Consider the following 16,932-nt stretch of genomic DNA (forward strand, 5'->3'; position numbering starts at 1 on the left):
GATAGTGACTATAGCCATGAAATTAAAAGACACTTCCTCCTTGGAAGAAAAGCTGTGACCCAACCTAGGCAGCATATTAAAAAGCAGAGACATCACTTTACTGACAGAAGACCATATAGTCAAAGCTATGGTTTATCCAGCAGTCATGTATGGATGTGAGAGCTGGACCGTAAAGAAGGCTGAGCACTGAAGGATTGATGCTTTTGAACTGTGGTGTTAGAAAAGACTCTTGAGAGTCCCTTGGACAGCAAGAAGATCCAACAGTCCATCCTAAAGGAAATCAACCCTGAATATTCATTGGAAGGACTGAAGCTGAAACTGAAGCTCCAATACTTTAGCCACCTGATGTGAAGAGCTGACTCACTCGAAAAGACCCTGATGCTGGGAAAGATTGAGGTCAAGCAGAGAAGGGGGTGACAGAAGATGAGATGGTTGGATGGCATCACCGACTCAATGGACTGGAGTTTGAGTAAACTCCAGGAGTTGGTGATGGACAGGGAAGCCTGGTTTGCTGCATTTAGTGGGTTCACAAAGAATCAAACACAATTCAATGAGTGAACAAAACAGAAACCTCGTATACTGAAATTCTAACCCCCAAAACTAACAGTATTACTAGGTTGCAGCTTCAGGAGATGAGTAGGTCATGAGGGTGGAATCCTCAGATTAGTGTTCTTATAAAAGAAACCATAAAGAACTCTCTGGTCTCTTCTTTCATGTGATGATACAAGAAATCAGTGACTCGGATGTGGCCCCTCACCCAACCATGCTGGCACCCTGATCTCAGCCTTCCAGCCTTCATGACTATGAGCAATCGATTTCTGCCACCCAGTCTGTGGAATTTTGTAAGGGTACATGATCATTCCCACAACAATTGCTTTACAAACAAATATTTTTGTACATAAACTACTATCTTCCTACTTGTGAAGATGTGGTTCAAAGCTAACAGTACTGAGAGTAATCCAGCATCTTTGTTCCTACTCAGCAGTCTTTTCTCTTTTGGTTTAATATATATGTATGTGTGTTTCTTAATCCTGGAGAAAGGAAATGCAATCCACTCCAGTATTCTGACTGGGAAACTTCCATGGACAGAGGAGCCTGGCAGGCCACAGTAGTCCATGGGGTCGCAAAGAGTTGGCCATGACTGAGTGACTGAGCACATGTTTCTTAACTCTTCAAAATTTCCCAATATTTATGAGAAACCACCTATTCTCTGCCTTCTGTAAATCAGAACATTGTTCTCCTGGTTAATTTCATGTGTGACCACCAAACAATTCATTTCCAAGTAGAAGCAAATGTATGAAACATTACGATGAGTACAGTGCAGATGATGACTGTATCAATAAGGCAGAGACAGTTTAAGGAGCCTAAGGAATGCACACAGGACTACTCACCAGGTATTTGGCAGTGATTAGTTTTTATTCTTCTCAACTGAATTGTTCAGTTTTAACAAATTATATTAGCATCATTAAACCAACTAATTGAAGTCTTGTATCAGTTTGTGTTTCTTTCAACCATTGAGGGATGGATGAGAAGGGAGGCAAAGGCAAGAATTTCAAAGCAGTAGGAAGATACATGAATTCTCCAGAAGTCCCTACTGATTTTCTCCATACTCTAGTTAACTTAACTCTAAGAAAAGTATCAGATCTCCATTGAGTTTCTTTGGAAGCAGGTTTAGGAAATTATGTTTTTAAACTTATTAAAAATCATATGTGTGTGTGTATATATATATATATATATATATATATGCATGTATATATGTATATGGTCATGGTCAAGTCTATAGCATTTAAACCTCAAATAAAGTCAGTAGGGGCTTCCCTGGCTCAGTGGGAAAGAATCTGCCTGCTAATATAGGAGATGCGGGTTCAATCCCTGGTCGAAGAAGATCCCCTGGAGAACAAAACAGCAACCCACGTCAGTATTTGAGCTTAGGACAGAGGAGCCTGGTGGGCTACAGTCCGTGGGGTTGCAAAGAGTCAGACACAACTTAGCAACTGAACAACAGCAAGAGCTGATAAAGTACAAAATAGACCATAGAATCATGTAGAAGTGGCACAACAAAAATCCCCATCTTCTTTTGTGGCTCAGCTGGTAAAAAAAAATCTGCCTGCAATGCAGAAGACCTGGGTTCAATCCCTGGGTTGGGAAGATCCCCTGGAGAAGGGAAAGGCTACCCACTCCAGTTTTCTGGCCTGGAGAAAACTCACAAAGAGTTGGACACGACTGAGCAAACTTGCACAATGTAAGTTGGTGCAGCTATACTCACTTTCCATACTATGGAAAACAGTATGGAGGTTCCTCAGAAAATTAAAGATAGAATGACCATATGATCCAGCAATTCCTGGGCATATATCCAAACAAAACTCCAATCCAAAAAGATAAATGCATCCCTATGTTCATAACAGCATTATTCACAATAGCCAAGACATGGAAACAACCTAAATGTCCATCAACAGATGAATGGATAAAGGAGATATGGTGTCCACCTATTCATATATATGACATTCATATACACTATTCATATATATGTGTGTGTATATATATATAGTACTCAGCCATAAAGAAAGAATGAAATAATGCCATTTGTCGCAACATGACTATAACTAGAGATTATCATATTAAATGAAGTCAGACAGAGAAAGACAAATACCAGGACGTCCCTGGCAGTCCAGTGGTGAAGACTGTGTTTCCGTTGCGGAGTCACAGAATCCTCTAGCTCAATTCTAAGTGTCTGAACTCTAAACTGACTCATCACGCCCCTCTTTGGGCCACCCTTCACTCACTTCCCTATGACCTCCGGGGTTCCCATACCACTGCTGGCACCACCATACCCAAGCTAGAAATCTGCCATCTTTGCCTGTTCTCCTTTTATTTCTGCCCACATTTAATTAATCACCCTGTTCTGTAAATTCTGCTTCACAACATCCCGGTTTTCAAGTCACTCCTTTCTGACCTAGGAGCAACTCCGCTCTGATCTTGTTCTTGCATCCATCTAATTAATTCTCTACCCTGCAGCCTGAGTGATGTTACTAAAGCACAAACCTGATCTTCATTACTCCCCAGCTTAAAATTCCTCACTAGCCCCCTTCATTTGAGGACAAAAACCCCAAACTGTGATTTGCAAAATCTTCCACGCCACTTGACGTTATTTCCTTTTTGCGCTGTATGCTTCGGACATACTGAACTACTGCAGTTTTTTTGCTCAGCACAGTCTCTCCCTGACTTCTGGGCCATGACACTTGGCTGAATGCTTGCCATCCATCCTCCTTTTGTCTAATTCCTACTCTTTCCGAACCCTCGTCCTGCCCCCAGTTAAGCTATGGGGGCCTATATGTATCTCCCTATTGTACTCAACCCTTTTAAGGATGAGAAGGGAACATCACAGACTCAAAACACTTTAAGCTACCTGAAAATTCTGTCCCTGAGGAGCATCATTCGGCTACCTCCTCTTGTTCTGAATAAAGATCCCTCAAATTTTCAATTATAATTGGCTGCTTTTCAGGTAGTTTTGTCTTTAAAGAGTAAAGGCACTTATCCTGTTGAGGCAAGCAGAACAATCCACATGCATATTTTATTGCCCATTGTAAATTAATAAAATGACATTTCAGTCACTGTAAGCATGAATAAAATGATTCTGCCAAGAGAAGACTTTACATTCAACGTGCTTGACAAAAATTCGAGTTTTGAGTCTGCAAAGCAAAGATTCAGAACTTGTACCACAGTGAATTTACCAGTGTAAATACACTTCCTGAGGTCTCTTGACAGCTAGCCAGCTGGCCTCCTTAGGCAGTATAATTAGAAAGATGAGTTGTATAGAATTTAGACTGACTGCACTTCCAGCTTCTCTTATAATTTGATAGAAACTCATTGATAGAAAATTCCACAGACCATCTAATTCAGTGTGTTGCTTAAGTCCATAGATGGCTTAGAATAGTCTGAAAATCTAAAGTAGACTATCACAGTCAGGGCTCAAATAAATGGTCTTTTGTAAAATACTAATCTGAAAATGTCTTGCCACCACAGGTAGCATGAATGAGAAGTAGGAGATGCTAAAGATGCTAAACTGATTATTGACAGTTAAATTATTATTGTGTAAAAAATATTCTGGGTGGAAGAATGCCTCTCTCTCTCTCCCCTTCTCTCTCGTTTATGTCCATCTATATTAAGAAAACTAAAGGGAGAAAAAAATCGACCTGATAACTCAGGGCAATCACTTATTCATGTTATCACTTCTAAATGATATTAAAATAGTATACTTGATGTCGGCATTGCAAGATTACATAAAAATAATGCATTGTACACTTTTTAAAAGTGTTTTAAGAACCATGCTTGTTACAGGTTAGTTGGCTAAAAGTGGGATCCAGAAATACATTTCACTTGACAGATTTTGGTTAATATATAAAATGTATACTTAGTTGACATAAAACAAGCAAACAGATTAATCTGGAAAGAAAATTAAGAAAATTCTTGGAAAATACCATCTCCTTCTTCTCCCTTTTACCTTGGAGTGAAAGAAAACCTTTTCCTCTACCCTCCTAGCTCAAGTACCTGCAGAGGTACAAATTAAACTAATAAAATACAGATTAACAGGAGGAAAGGCATACAAGTTTTATTACTGTTAATATTTACATGTGTATAATAACTTCACCCCCTCTCCCCCTAAAAAAAGAAGTGAAAAATCCAAAGAAGTGGTTAGACTTAGGGGCTTATATATCATTTTAACAAATGGTGATATATTGTAGAGAAGTTACTAGACAAAGCAGAGGGAGTTTGGGCTTCCAGGGCAGATGAATTGTGGAGAAAGTGACAAGAAAATATATGAGTGGAAGGAATGGAGGGTAAGTGTTATTTGAGTGTTTTGTTTACGCAAACTCATCTCAGTGCCAGCTTTCCATCTCCAACGTCGTCAGTTAATTAAAGAGCAGACCATTACTAGATTAATTAAATAGCAGGCAATAACTAGTAGCCCACATAAGCAAACCAAAACCTAAGCCTGGACCTCCCGGGTGATCCAGTGGATAAGGATCTGCCTGTCAATGCAGTGGACACGGTTTCGATCCCTGGTCTGGGAAGATCCCACACGCTGCAGAGCAGCTAGACCTGTGGGCCACAACTACTGGGCCCGAGTTCTTAAGCCCTTGAGCTGCAAAACTGAGCCCGCATGTTACGATTACTAAAGCCTGCGTGCCTAGAGCCGATGCTTCACAAGAGAAGCCACCGCAATGAGAAGCCCGAGCACTGCAACTAGAGAAAGCCCGTGCATAGCAACAAAGACCCAACACAAGCAAATAAATACATTAAAATTTAAAAACAAGCCAAAACACTAAATCTAAGACTGAAATGCCTTAAGGTTAAGAAATCAAAACCTAAGGACAACCTGTCACAAACAGCCAACCAGGCTCCCTCAATTAGTGCAATTGCTTAAGCTATGAAGTGAAGTGAAAGCGAACTCGCTCAGTCATACCCGACTCTTTGCAACCCCATGGACTATAGACTATGAGGTTCCTCCATCCATGGAATTTTCCAGGCAAGAGTACTGGAGTGGGTTGCCATTTCCTTCTCCAGGGGATCTTCCCCAACCCAGGGCTTGAACCTGAGTCTCAAGCTGTAGCTATATCCTTGCTTTGCTTCTTCCTGCGCTCTTTAAAAGTCTTTTCCCTGGCTCCTGTTGGTGAAATGTTTTTAACTACTTCCAATTAGGCATTGCCCAATTCAAATCAAGTTTTGCTCAAATACACCCTTAAAATATTTAATATGGCTCAGTTTATCTTTGAACAAGCAGTAAGGATAGCTCTCTTCTTGCTGAGCAACTTCACTTTCTTTCTTTCTTCTTGCTGGTACCATAGAGGGGAAAATGTATGCCCTGCTTTTAAACAAAAAGATAGAGGGTAGACAGAATTGTTAAAAAAAAAAATCAAAGAAGACAATTTAGGTGATACAAACAAATTTTAATGCTTCACAGACTCACAGTCTCCTTTGGAGAACTGCAAAATGAGGTGGAAGGCAAAAAGCTTTTATAGGATAAGGAATATCTGATGAACTGGTGCCATACTGTCAAATTTGTCTGGGTGAGAAGGTCCAGAGCTGGCTTGGCATTTAGGGTTTGCTAAATAAATATTCAACTGGCCCTCTGTATTCGTGGTTCCACATCTGCAGATTCAACCAAACATGGATTGAAAATATTCAAAAAAAGAAATTCCAGAAGGTTCCAAAAAGCAAAATTTAAATTTACCACACTACCAAATTCATTGTTTGTGACCATCATCACCCTGATAACAAAACCAGACAAAGTTACCACAACAAAAGAAAACTGTCAGCCAATATCACTGATATGAACATAGATGCAAAAGTCTTCAACAAATATTAGCAAACCAAATTCAACAGTATGTTAAAACAATTATATGCTATGATAAAGGGGAATTTAGCCCAGGGATGCAAGGATGATTCAATATCCACAAATCAATCAATATGATACACCTTATTAACGAATTGAAAAACTAAATTACAAAAGTATCTTATCAATGGAGAAGATACCTACTTAAATGTGCATGAGAAATTTTACCCTTCATTACCAGGCTTTTCCTGGTAACCTCCCTGCTTACATCTTTGAAACAGCTTCTCAGAGCTATCTGAGAGTCTATCTCTGGGGTTTTAGTTCTTAAAATTCAGAAAACTAAGATCATGGCATCTGGTCCCATCACTTCATGGGAAATAGATGGGGAAACAGTGACAGACTTTATTTTTGGGGGCTCCAAAATCACTGCAGATGGTGACTGCAGCCATGAAATTAAAAGACACTTGCTCCTTGAAAGGAAAGTTATGACCAACCTAGACAGCATATTAAAAAACAGAGACATTACTTTGCCAACAAAGGTCCATCTAGTCAAAGGTATGGTTTTTCCAGTAGTCATGTATGGATGTGGGAGTTGGACTATAAAGAAAGGTGATTGCTGAAGAATTGATGCTTTTGAACTGTGGTGTTGGAGAAGACTCTTGAGAGTCCTTTGGACTGCAAGGAGATCCAACCAGTCCATCCTAAAGGAAATCAGTCCTGAATATTCATTGGAAGGACTGATGCTGAAGCTGAAACTCCAATACTTTGGCCACCTGATGGGAAAAACTGACTCATTGGAAAAGACCCTGATGTGGGGAAAGATTGAAGGCAGGAGAAGGGGACGACAGAAGATGAGATGGTTGGATGGCATCACCGACTCAATGAACATGAATTTGAGTAAACTCCAGGAGTTGGCGATGGACAGGGAGGCCTGGAGTGCTGCAGTCCATGGGGTCACAAAGAGTCGGACACGACTGAGCGAATGAACTGAACTGAAGACACTGAATAAATTTGACCCACAGCTTTTACACTGTGCTTTTAAAGTCAGTAGGTCTAGTCTTAATTTTTTGAGATACCGCCATAGTGGCTGCACCAACTTATATTCTTAACAACAGTGCAGGAGGGTTTCCTTTTCTCCACATTCTCAACAACACTTGCTATTTCTTGTTTTTTGATGCTAACCATTCTACAGACGTGAGGTGATAGCTCAGTGTGGTTTTGACTTGCATTTCCCCAATAATTAGGATGTTGAACATCTTTTCATATGCTTGTTGATCATCTATATGTCTTCTTTGGACAAACGTTCAGATCCTCTGCCCATTTAAAAAATTTTATTTATTTATTATTTTTTGGCTGTGCTGGGTCTTTGTTTTTGCATGTGGGCTTTCTCTGGTTGGGGTTGGGGCGGGGCTGCTACTCGTCATCGTGGTGCACAGGCTTCTCATTGCTTTGGCTTCTTTTGTTGCAGAGCATGGACTCTAGGCATGGGGCCTTCAGTAGTTGTGGCACATGGGCTTAGTTGCTCCGCAGCACGTGAGATCTTCCTTGACCAGGGGTTGAATGCATGTCCCCTGCATTGGCAGGCAGACTCTCAACCTCTGACCACCAGCAAAGTCCCCTCTGCCCATTTTAAACTGGGGTGTTTGTTGTTGTTGTTGAACCCGTTTATGTGCCCTGTGCCTAGTTAGGCTAAACAGACCAAAAAGTCAGAGTTTGGAGCAGAGAAAGGTGTAATGAAGGGTCAAACAAGGAGCATGGGAAGCTTTTGCTCAAAATACCCAACTCCCTGATGGATTTCTGGAAAGAGTTCTTTTGTTTGGTTTGGTTTGATTTTGGTTTTGGGGGTTTTTGGCCGCACTGTGTGGCCTGTGGGATCTTACTTCCCTAAACACCAATCAATTCTGGGCCCTCAGCGGGAAAGCAAGGAGTCCTAAACATGGAACTGCCAAGGAATTCCACAGGCAAGAGGTTTTTAAGGGCAATATTTGGGGAGAAGGCTGTAGGGGACATGACTTCCGATTGATGTGTGGTGACATAACAGGGTGGTGTTCCAGGAATCTCAGTCATCGACCTTTGGTCTCAGGATGCAGTTACCATTTTCCACCTGGGTGGGCCCTACTTCCTGCAGAAAATCTCAAAGATATATTGTTGTTGCTCACTGGTGTCTGACTCTTTGAGACCCCATGGACTGCAGCACGCCAGGCTTCCCTGTCCTTCACTATCTCCAAGAATTTGCTCAAACTCATGTCCATTGAGTCAATGATGCCATCCAACCATTTCACCCTCTGTCTCCTGCTTCTCCTCCAGCCTTCAATCTTTCCCAGCATCAGAGTCTTTTCCAATGAGTTGGCTCTTTGCATCAGGTGGCCAAAGTACTGGACTTTCAGCTTCAGCATCAGTCCTTCCAATGAATATTCAGGACTGATTTTTCTTTAGGATGGACTGGTTGGATCTCCCTGTTGTCCAAGGGACTCTCAAGAGTCTTCTCCAACACTACACTTCAAAAGCATCAATTCTTCAGCACTGAACCTTCTTTATATGGTCCAACTCTCACATCCATACATGACTACTGGAATAACCATAGCTTTGACTATATGGACCTTTGTTGACAAAGTGATGTCTCTGCTTTTTAATACACAGTCTAGGTTAGTCATAGTTTTTTTCCAAGGAGCAAGCATCTTTTTATTTCATGGCTGCTGTCACTGTCCACTGTGATTTTGGAGCCCAAGCAAATAATCTGTCACTGTTTCCATTTTTTCTCCATCTATTTGCCATGAAGTGATGGGACTAGATGCCATGATCTTAGTTTTCTGAATGTTGGGTTTTAAGCCAGCTTTTCACGCTCCTCTTTCACCTTCATCAAGAGGCTCTTTATATGTATCAGATTCTTATGTATATACCTCAAGGATGATCTAGGACTGATTTATCACTGAACTACTGTTTCTTGACTATTTTTCTTCTTTCTGCATTCCCTCAGTTCCCTAATTAGTAACTGTTTAAATCTGCTCTTTAGAACTCAAGACCCTATTGCTGGGAAAGATGGAAGCAAGAGAAGTGGGCAGCAGAGGATGAGATGGTTAGCTGGCACCACTGACTCAATGGATATGAATTTGAACAAACTCCAGGAAATAATGAAGGACAGGGAAGCCTGGCGTGCTGCAGCCCACAGGGTCACAAAGAGCTGGACATGACTTGCCAACTGAACAGCAACAGAACTCAGGGAAGGCCTACTAGAGACCAAAGCCTTTTTCTACAAGCAAGAAAGGGGAGCTCTGGAAAGGCTTCTCTACTGGGGAGAGCCTCACAGGCTCCTGCTCGTTTTCAGTGTCCCTTTTTCTTTGATGGTCCTCTGTCCTGTGAGGAATTAGTTCAGGATGAGAAAGGGAACACAGTTTTGGGTACAGAGTTTGATCATAAACTCGGCAGAGGAACTTTGTTTCTGGAGGAGTCAGTTGCAGTTTTGTATGAGTTCTTTCTATATATTTTGGATATTAACCCTTTATCAGATACATAATTTGCAAATTTTTCTCCCATTCAATAGGCTGTCATTTCATTTTGTTGATGCTCTCCTTTGGTGTGCAGAATCTTCATTTGTTTATTTTTATTTTTGTTTCCCTTTCCTGAGGAGACATATCCAAAAAAACACTGCTGAGACTTATGTCAAAAAGTGTACTGCCTACTTTCTAGATTTTTCTGTTTTCTTGGCCATGCAGCTTGTGGGATTCTAGTTTCCCATCCAGGGATTGAACCCAAGTCCCCTGCAGTGGATGCACAGAGTCAACCCTGGACCACCAGGGAAGTCCCAGTGTACTATGTACTGCCTGTTTCCTGCAGGGAATTTTACGGTTTGTCGTTTTACATTCAAGCCTTTAATCCATCTTGAGTTAACTTTATATATGATGTAAGATTGGGATCTAGTTTTAAACTTTTGCATATGGCTGTCCAGTTTTCCCAACACCGTTTACAGAAGAGACTTTCTTTTTTCCTTTGTATGTTCTTGGTTCCTTCGTCATAAATTAGTTGCCCGTGTATGTGTGTGTGTGTGTTTCTTCTCAGTCTCAGAAATGTAATCTTAGTCAACCAGTTTGGAATTTCCTGGTCATCACCAGTGAGGTCATCTGTCATGTGAGCCCTCTAGCCCCCAGAGGAAGAAGAAGCAATCTGCATGATAAAAGCTGTTGCAATTCTCCCCCTAAAAGTAGGTGCTGGCCCCAAATAATTCTTTTTCTTTTGGAAATAACCTCTTTGCCCCACCCTCCTTTCTATAAAAGCCTTCCATTTTGTATCATTCCCTGGAGTGCTCTTCTTGTTACTACACAGCCTGCTTCCTGATTAATTCAGTCACTGAATAAAGCAAATTAGAATCTTCACGTTTACTTGGTTGAATTTTGTTTTTTTAACACATACAAGCAATTTAGTGGAGTAATTTACAATTGAAAAGTTGTAGGTATTCCTAGGTAAATTAGTATTCCTATCCCTCAATTTTGAGAATGTTGGTGACTTTAAAATATTGTGAGGTAGAATAGAATAAAGAATCCATTGTATCATTTGCTCTGACTTGGAAAGTTGAAGACACATAGGAAGACCAAGCCATTTTTCAAGCCTTAGGACATCTGGAAAGGCCAACTCATTTTTTAAGCCTGCATAGTATTTGCTGTCCCTGATTAGGATGTTGGCTTGACTAACTGTGCCAACGGTTTAAAAAGAACTACAATTATTTTCATTTTGTTCCATTTTATCGTATTTAAAATTTTTTGGTTCATTTCTTTTATTTGGAAAATTAATAACTGAAGAATTTATGCTTTTAAACTGTGGTGCTGGAGAAGACTCTTGAGAGTCCCTTGGACTGCAAGGAGATCCAACCAGTCCATTCTAAAGGAGATCAATCCTGGGAGTTCATTGGAAGGACTGATGCTGAAGCTGAAACGCCAATACTTTGGCCACCTCATGCGACGAGTTGACTCATTGGAAAAGACTCTGATGCTGGGAGGGATTGGGGGCAGGAGGAGAAGGGGACGACAGAGAATGAGATGACTGGATGGCATCACCGACTCGATGGACATGGGTTTGAGTGAACTCCGGGAGTTGGTGATGGACAGGGAGGCCTGGCGTGCTGTGATTCATGGGGTCGCAAAGAGTTGGACACGACTGAGCGACTGAACTGAACTGAACTAAAGTTTGGCAGAAATGGTTTTACTTAAATCCTCTAAATAAATGTTTGCAAGATCTTTTCTTTGTATTGTCAGTTGTTTACGCAAACAACAGTTAGTTTAGAAGTTTATTTTCATGTAAAAGAAATACTAACTGTTCAGACATAGGTTTGACTAGAAAACAAAATTTACCTGGGGTTGTAAAACATTCTATAAAATGTTCAATAAAATAAAGGCAAAATATAGGACTATCTTGGTAGATAAGAATTAACCCAATTTTATTTGAAAGGAGCCGGCTAGTAAGTAAACCTTTTCTACATTGAAAAATGTTCTATTAAATATTGCAAGCATTGTATGTTGTTTTTAAAGTGTTTTACACAACAATACAAAGTTGCAATTGTGCTAAGACTTATCTGACTCTTTTGCTACCCTTAGATGGCACCTGCCATGCTTCTCTGTCCATGGGATTTCCCAGGCACGAATACTGGAGTGCTTTCCTACTCCAGGAGATCGTCCTGGATCAGGGATTGAACCCATGTTTCTTGCATTGGCAGATGGATTCTTTACCCCTGAGCCACCAGGGAATCACTTTGCAAGTTTTCATTGTAAACAGAAAGCTTGTATCTTGCATGTACTGAGCTGTTAGTTACCAGAGCTTTTCTGAACTTCTTGCTTACATTATTATATTTCACTTATCCTCCCAATAATCTGATGAGATAAAGAGTACTGAGGCTTAAACAATTCGCCCAGACCAAGACATGGTTGATCCAGAATGCAGAGCCAGGTAGTCTTACTCCAAACCCTGTTCTCTTAATGATTTTAAATACTTGAATATTTACTGGGCTGGCAGAAAAACGCCAGTAAAATAGGCAATCATTATAGGAGTTTATTTTATTTATTTACGTATTGTGAAAATAGTTATTTAAACAAGGAATCTATTAGACTGAGGTGGTTCTATTCTTAGCAGCCTACCTAACCAAACCAAAACTTAAGCTTGAAATGCTTCAAGGTTAAAAAATAAAAATCATAAACATCTAACTATGGTTTTCCAAGTAAGGTAAACACTTAAACTACGGCTAATGAGATAATTTTTTGCTTGGCTTCTGCTTCTTGCTCATAAAAATCTTTCCACTACCTTCTGCTGGTTCAGTTCAGTCGCTCAGTCGTAGCTTCTGCTGGTAGAGTGCACCTAATCATTTCTATTTTGGTACTGCCTGATTAAAATAGATTTTTGTTCAAATTAACTCTTAAAAATGTTAATATGTCTCAGTTTATCTTTTAACACTAAATATGTATTTTAAAAACATTCTCATAAACTTTTATCTCCTATTACTGTATGGTCTTCATAATTTTCATTTCTAATGTCTAAATCGACATTAGAATGTTAAAAATCTACCCAAAGGACTTCCTTGGTGGTCCAGTAGTCAAGAGACCACCTGCTAATATAGGAGACAGGGGTTAAATCCCTGGTCAGGGAAAAGTCCATATGCCACAGGGCAACTAAGCCCATATGCTACAACTACTGAAGCCTGAATGCCCTAGAGGCGGTGCTCTGCAATAAGAGAAGCCACCACAGTGAGAAGCCCTTGCACGGGTAGCCCCCGCTCACTGCAACTAGAGAAAGCCCACACACAGCAGTGAAGACCCAGCATGGCCAAAAACAAACTAATTTTAAAAATTAAAAAAAAAATCAGCCCATGAATTTTAAAAATCACTATTATATATTTATATCAGTTTTTTGTTTGTTTGCTCACTATAGGTTTTTAGCAAATCACAACTACATAAATCATATTCTATATGTTAATACATAATTTTCAAAAAGACAAAAATCATGACTCTCCTAGTTGCTTACCTCATTGATGACAGAACCAGCAGAATAGGAAACCTGTTTCAAATGGAGCATAGAAAGACAAAGGTATTTATAGTTACTGAAAGGAGAAAGAATGCTGGAATAAGATTACTAAATTACATAAAAAGTGGTTAATATACCATTGGGTAATAAAACTAATCTTTCAGTTTCAACCCAAGCTCTTCTACTGGACACAAATCATTTATATCTGAGACAAAGTTATCTGCATTGCTAAAAAAAAACCCCACTATTTGTGTCAAACAGTGTCTGGTTTTCTTAAATTTAAAATCTACCCTTACAGCCATTTTTACCATTTATCACTATCACATTACATATTTTACATATTCACCTTGTTTATGGTCTGTTCCTACCATTTAGAATATAAAGGCAGAATTATTTCCTCTTTTGTGCATTGCAGTATGCCCAACACCTAAAATAATCTCCGACCCTTGGTAGGTACCCAAAGTGTGTGTTAAATGAATAAATGAGTGGAAAAAAAAAAGAATGATAGGGTTGACTTTAAAAACATTAGCCATAATAAGAGGAAAAGTGTAAAGTAACCAAGTCCAGAATAAATTAGCGTCCAGTCCCATCACTTCGTGGCAAATAGATGGGGAAAAAGTGGAAACAGTGACAGATTTTATTTTCTTGAGTTCCAAAACAACTGCAGATGAAGACAGCAATCATGAAATTAAACGACGCTCCTTGGAAGAAAAGCTGAGAAACCTAGACAGCATACTAAAAAGCAGAGACATCACTTTGTCAACAAAGGTCTGTATAGTCAAAGATATAGTTTTACCAGTAGTCATGGATGGCTGTTTGAGAGTTGGACCATAAAAAGTGCTGAGTGCCAAAGAATTGATGCTTTCGAAGTATGGTGCTGGAGAAGACTTTTGTGAGTCCCTTAGACAGCAAGGAGATCAAACCAGTCAATCCTAAAGGAAATCAACCCTGAATATACTTTGGCCACCTGACGTAAAGAGCCAACTCATAAGATTGAAGGCAAAAGGAGAAGGGAATGACAGAGGATGAGATGGTTGGATGGCATTGCTGACTCAATGGACTTGAGTTTGAGCAAACTCCTGGAGATCATGAAGGACAGGGAAGCCCCGTGTGCTGCAGTCCATGGGGTCACAAAGAGTCAGACATGATTTAGTGACTGCACAACAATGAACAAACTAAAATGCTTAAAGGATAGTGAAACCCTCATATTGGTGCTTTGATAGAGGAAATTTTCCAGCCCAACTTTCTGCAGAAATATTAATAGAAATGGCATATGATGAGATGGAGAAACAAGCAGCAAAGCAGCATCTGTAGAAAATCTGTTAGCTTCACATCCTCAAGGTGAAAGTAGAGAGGAAACAACCATGTCTTCTCTGAAGAGAGTTGGGGCTTGGGGAAGAACCTGACCCAGACTGTAAAATTTAGTAAAACAAATTCCACCTCAAGAAGCCATTTATTACTGAGGGGACAAAAATATGCCACTTTGGCATGGATTATTTTCGGCTGATGGCAGTTAAGAAACAGCAAGCATCGAGAAAAAAAACTCTCGCCCTCCCCCCATCTGGCCAAGAGCAAAACATACATCTTCATTTGTAAAAGTGTTTCCCTCACCTGTACTAAGAGAGAAATCTATCATTCCCGAGGGACTCTTAATCAATGAAGATGGTTCTAGGCTCTTACCTTCCCAGAGACTGATACCAAGTGCAATCTAAATGACAAACCTCACAAGTACCCTTATCTTCCACGTTCCCAGAAACTCCAACTCCTTCCCCTTCGTCTTGTCCTTCACAAATGTATTGCTCTCTGTTGAAATGACATATAAGCCTTTGGGTTTGATCAGTCCTTTGGTGTGTTCACTTCATTTCTGGTAGACCTCTGACATGCACATTTGATAAATCTTCTTTTCCTGTTAATCTATCTTTTGCCAGTTCAATTTGCATGGCCCCAGACACTGGACCTAAGAAGGGAGAGGGAAGAGATTATTTTCCTCCCATTTTCCAATCACTTGACCTCCCTTGTTGTCATCTACTCTGAAAAGTTGGTCGTATTTTTAACATATCTTTAAGGCTATCACCTAAATAATCTTTAATCACTTTAACAGTAATATATTAACTCAATTCAGTTCAAAACATTTGACAACTAGATGAAAAGAAGGACTTTATTGAGATAAATCCAAGCTGACAATCTTTTTAATGTGCAAACATTTTGCTATCTCAATCAGAGACTTATTTCATACCACACTAGAGAAAATTTAGCTCTTAAACTGTTCCTTGCATCTTCAAAAATACCATACATATAGGGTATTTCATTTGGTCTTTAGCCTAGAAGCTTGTTATTGTAGATTCAAATCTTGTCTAGAGGCATCTGCTAAAATAAAATAGTAATTCAAATAACTTTTTAAATGTTAATATTTTTATATATGAACTTATTTTTAGTTGTGATAAGACATTCATGAACTACACAGCAGGAATCAGAGGAACTTCCTCTCTAAAGGACCAGATAGTATACATTTTAGCCTTTGTAGGTCATACGGTTTCTGTAGCAACTACTCAACTCAGCTACTGTGCTGTGAAACAGTCATAGACCATAACTGAACAAAGGGACATGCTTACCTTCTTTTTTAAAAAAATAATTGTTTATTTGGGTGTGCCAGGTCTAAGTTGTGGCTTGCAGGATTTTTGATCTTCGTTGAGGCATGTGGCATCTCCAGCTGCAGCATGTGGGATCTATAAGTTACATTTCTTACACTGAAATTCTTTGGTTTTAATATCCCCATACCTATTGACCTGAAGGAAGTAGACCGCTGGATATTCCTCCAGCAAATATGGGTTTATACTTGATCAGCTGAGAACTGCAACTCAGGTTCTGAAACCACGGCAAGATAGGTACAAGTCCGGGCACAGCAGAGGAGGAGAATGCTTTTAAAGAGAGGAAAAGGAAGTTGGGAGGGCTATAGTAAGAGTCCATGGTGTTTCATTGGCTGAGTCCTTGCTAGAAAAGAAGTGCTTCTCCTCTCCTCTAGGGCTCTGCTATAGTGACTGAACTGAACTGACAGTGGCAGGGTGTGGGAGCTCCCCCTTCTGGTCTCCTCACTCGCTGATTAATTTTACATACTCAACTTCTGAAAGGAGAAGGAAATGGCAACCCACTCCAGTGTTCTTGCCTAGAGAATCCCAGGGACAGGGGAGCCTGGTGGGCTGCCCTCTATGGGGTCGCACAGGGTCGGGCATGACTGAAGCGACTTAGCAGCAGCAGCAGCAACTTCTGAAAATGAGTATTTCTTCTCTCCTATCCCCTTCTTTATATTCCTTGAAAGTGTGTTAGAACTCACCTATAAAATTATCTGGGCCTGGTGATTTTCTTTGCAGGCATGAGAAGATTTTTAAATGCTGATTACATTTTAACAATTTTTCCTAAATGTTCATTCGTGTGTTCTCTCTTTTTAATTTCTGTTTATCATGATAATTTCCTTTTCTGCCACAATATCTGGTTTTATTCTTTTGTTTTTTCTTCTAATCTCTTAGATTAGAAGATTAGCTTATTAACTTTCAGGCATTACTTTTCTTTCTAATATAAGCATTGAAAACATGCATTTT

General features: G+C 39.9%; 1 long non-coding RNA gene across 1 annotated transcript; it reads right to left on the bottom strand.

Annotated features, from left to right (window-relative positions):
• Nucleotides 1–5,959: 5,959 nt before the first annotated feature.
• On the bottom strand, nucleotides 5,960–16,211 carry LOC129537161 (uncharacterized). The gene is made up of 4 exons (XR_016037498.1): nucleotides 15,949–16,211; nucleotides 15,017–15,293; nucleotides 13,337–13,369; nucleotides 5,960–6,150 (listed from the first exon to the last, which is right to left on the bottom strand). It is a non-coding gene; the product is annotated as an uncharacterized LOC129537161 (long non-coding RNA).
• Nucleotides 16,212–16,932: the final 721 nt, after the last annotated feature.

Source organism: Moschus berezovskii, chromosome 6, assembly GCF_049115385.1.
Source record: "Moschus berezovskii isolate FMDL1 chromosome 6, NW_MosBer_1.0, whole genome shotgun sequence".
In the NCBI taxonomy this organism is placed as follows: Eukaryota; Metazoa; Chordata; class Mammalia; order Artiodactyla; family Moschidae; genus Moschus; species Moschus berezovskii.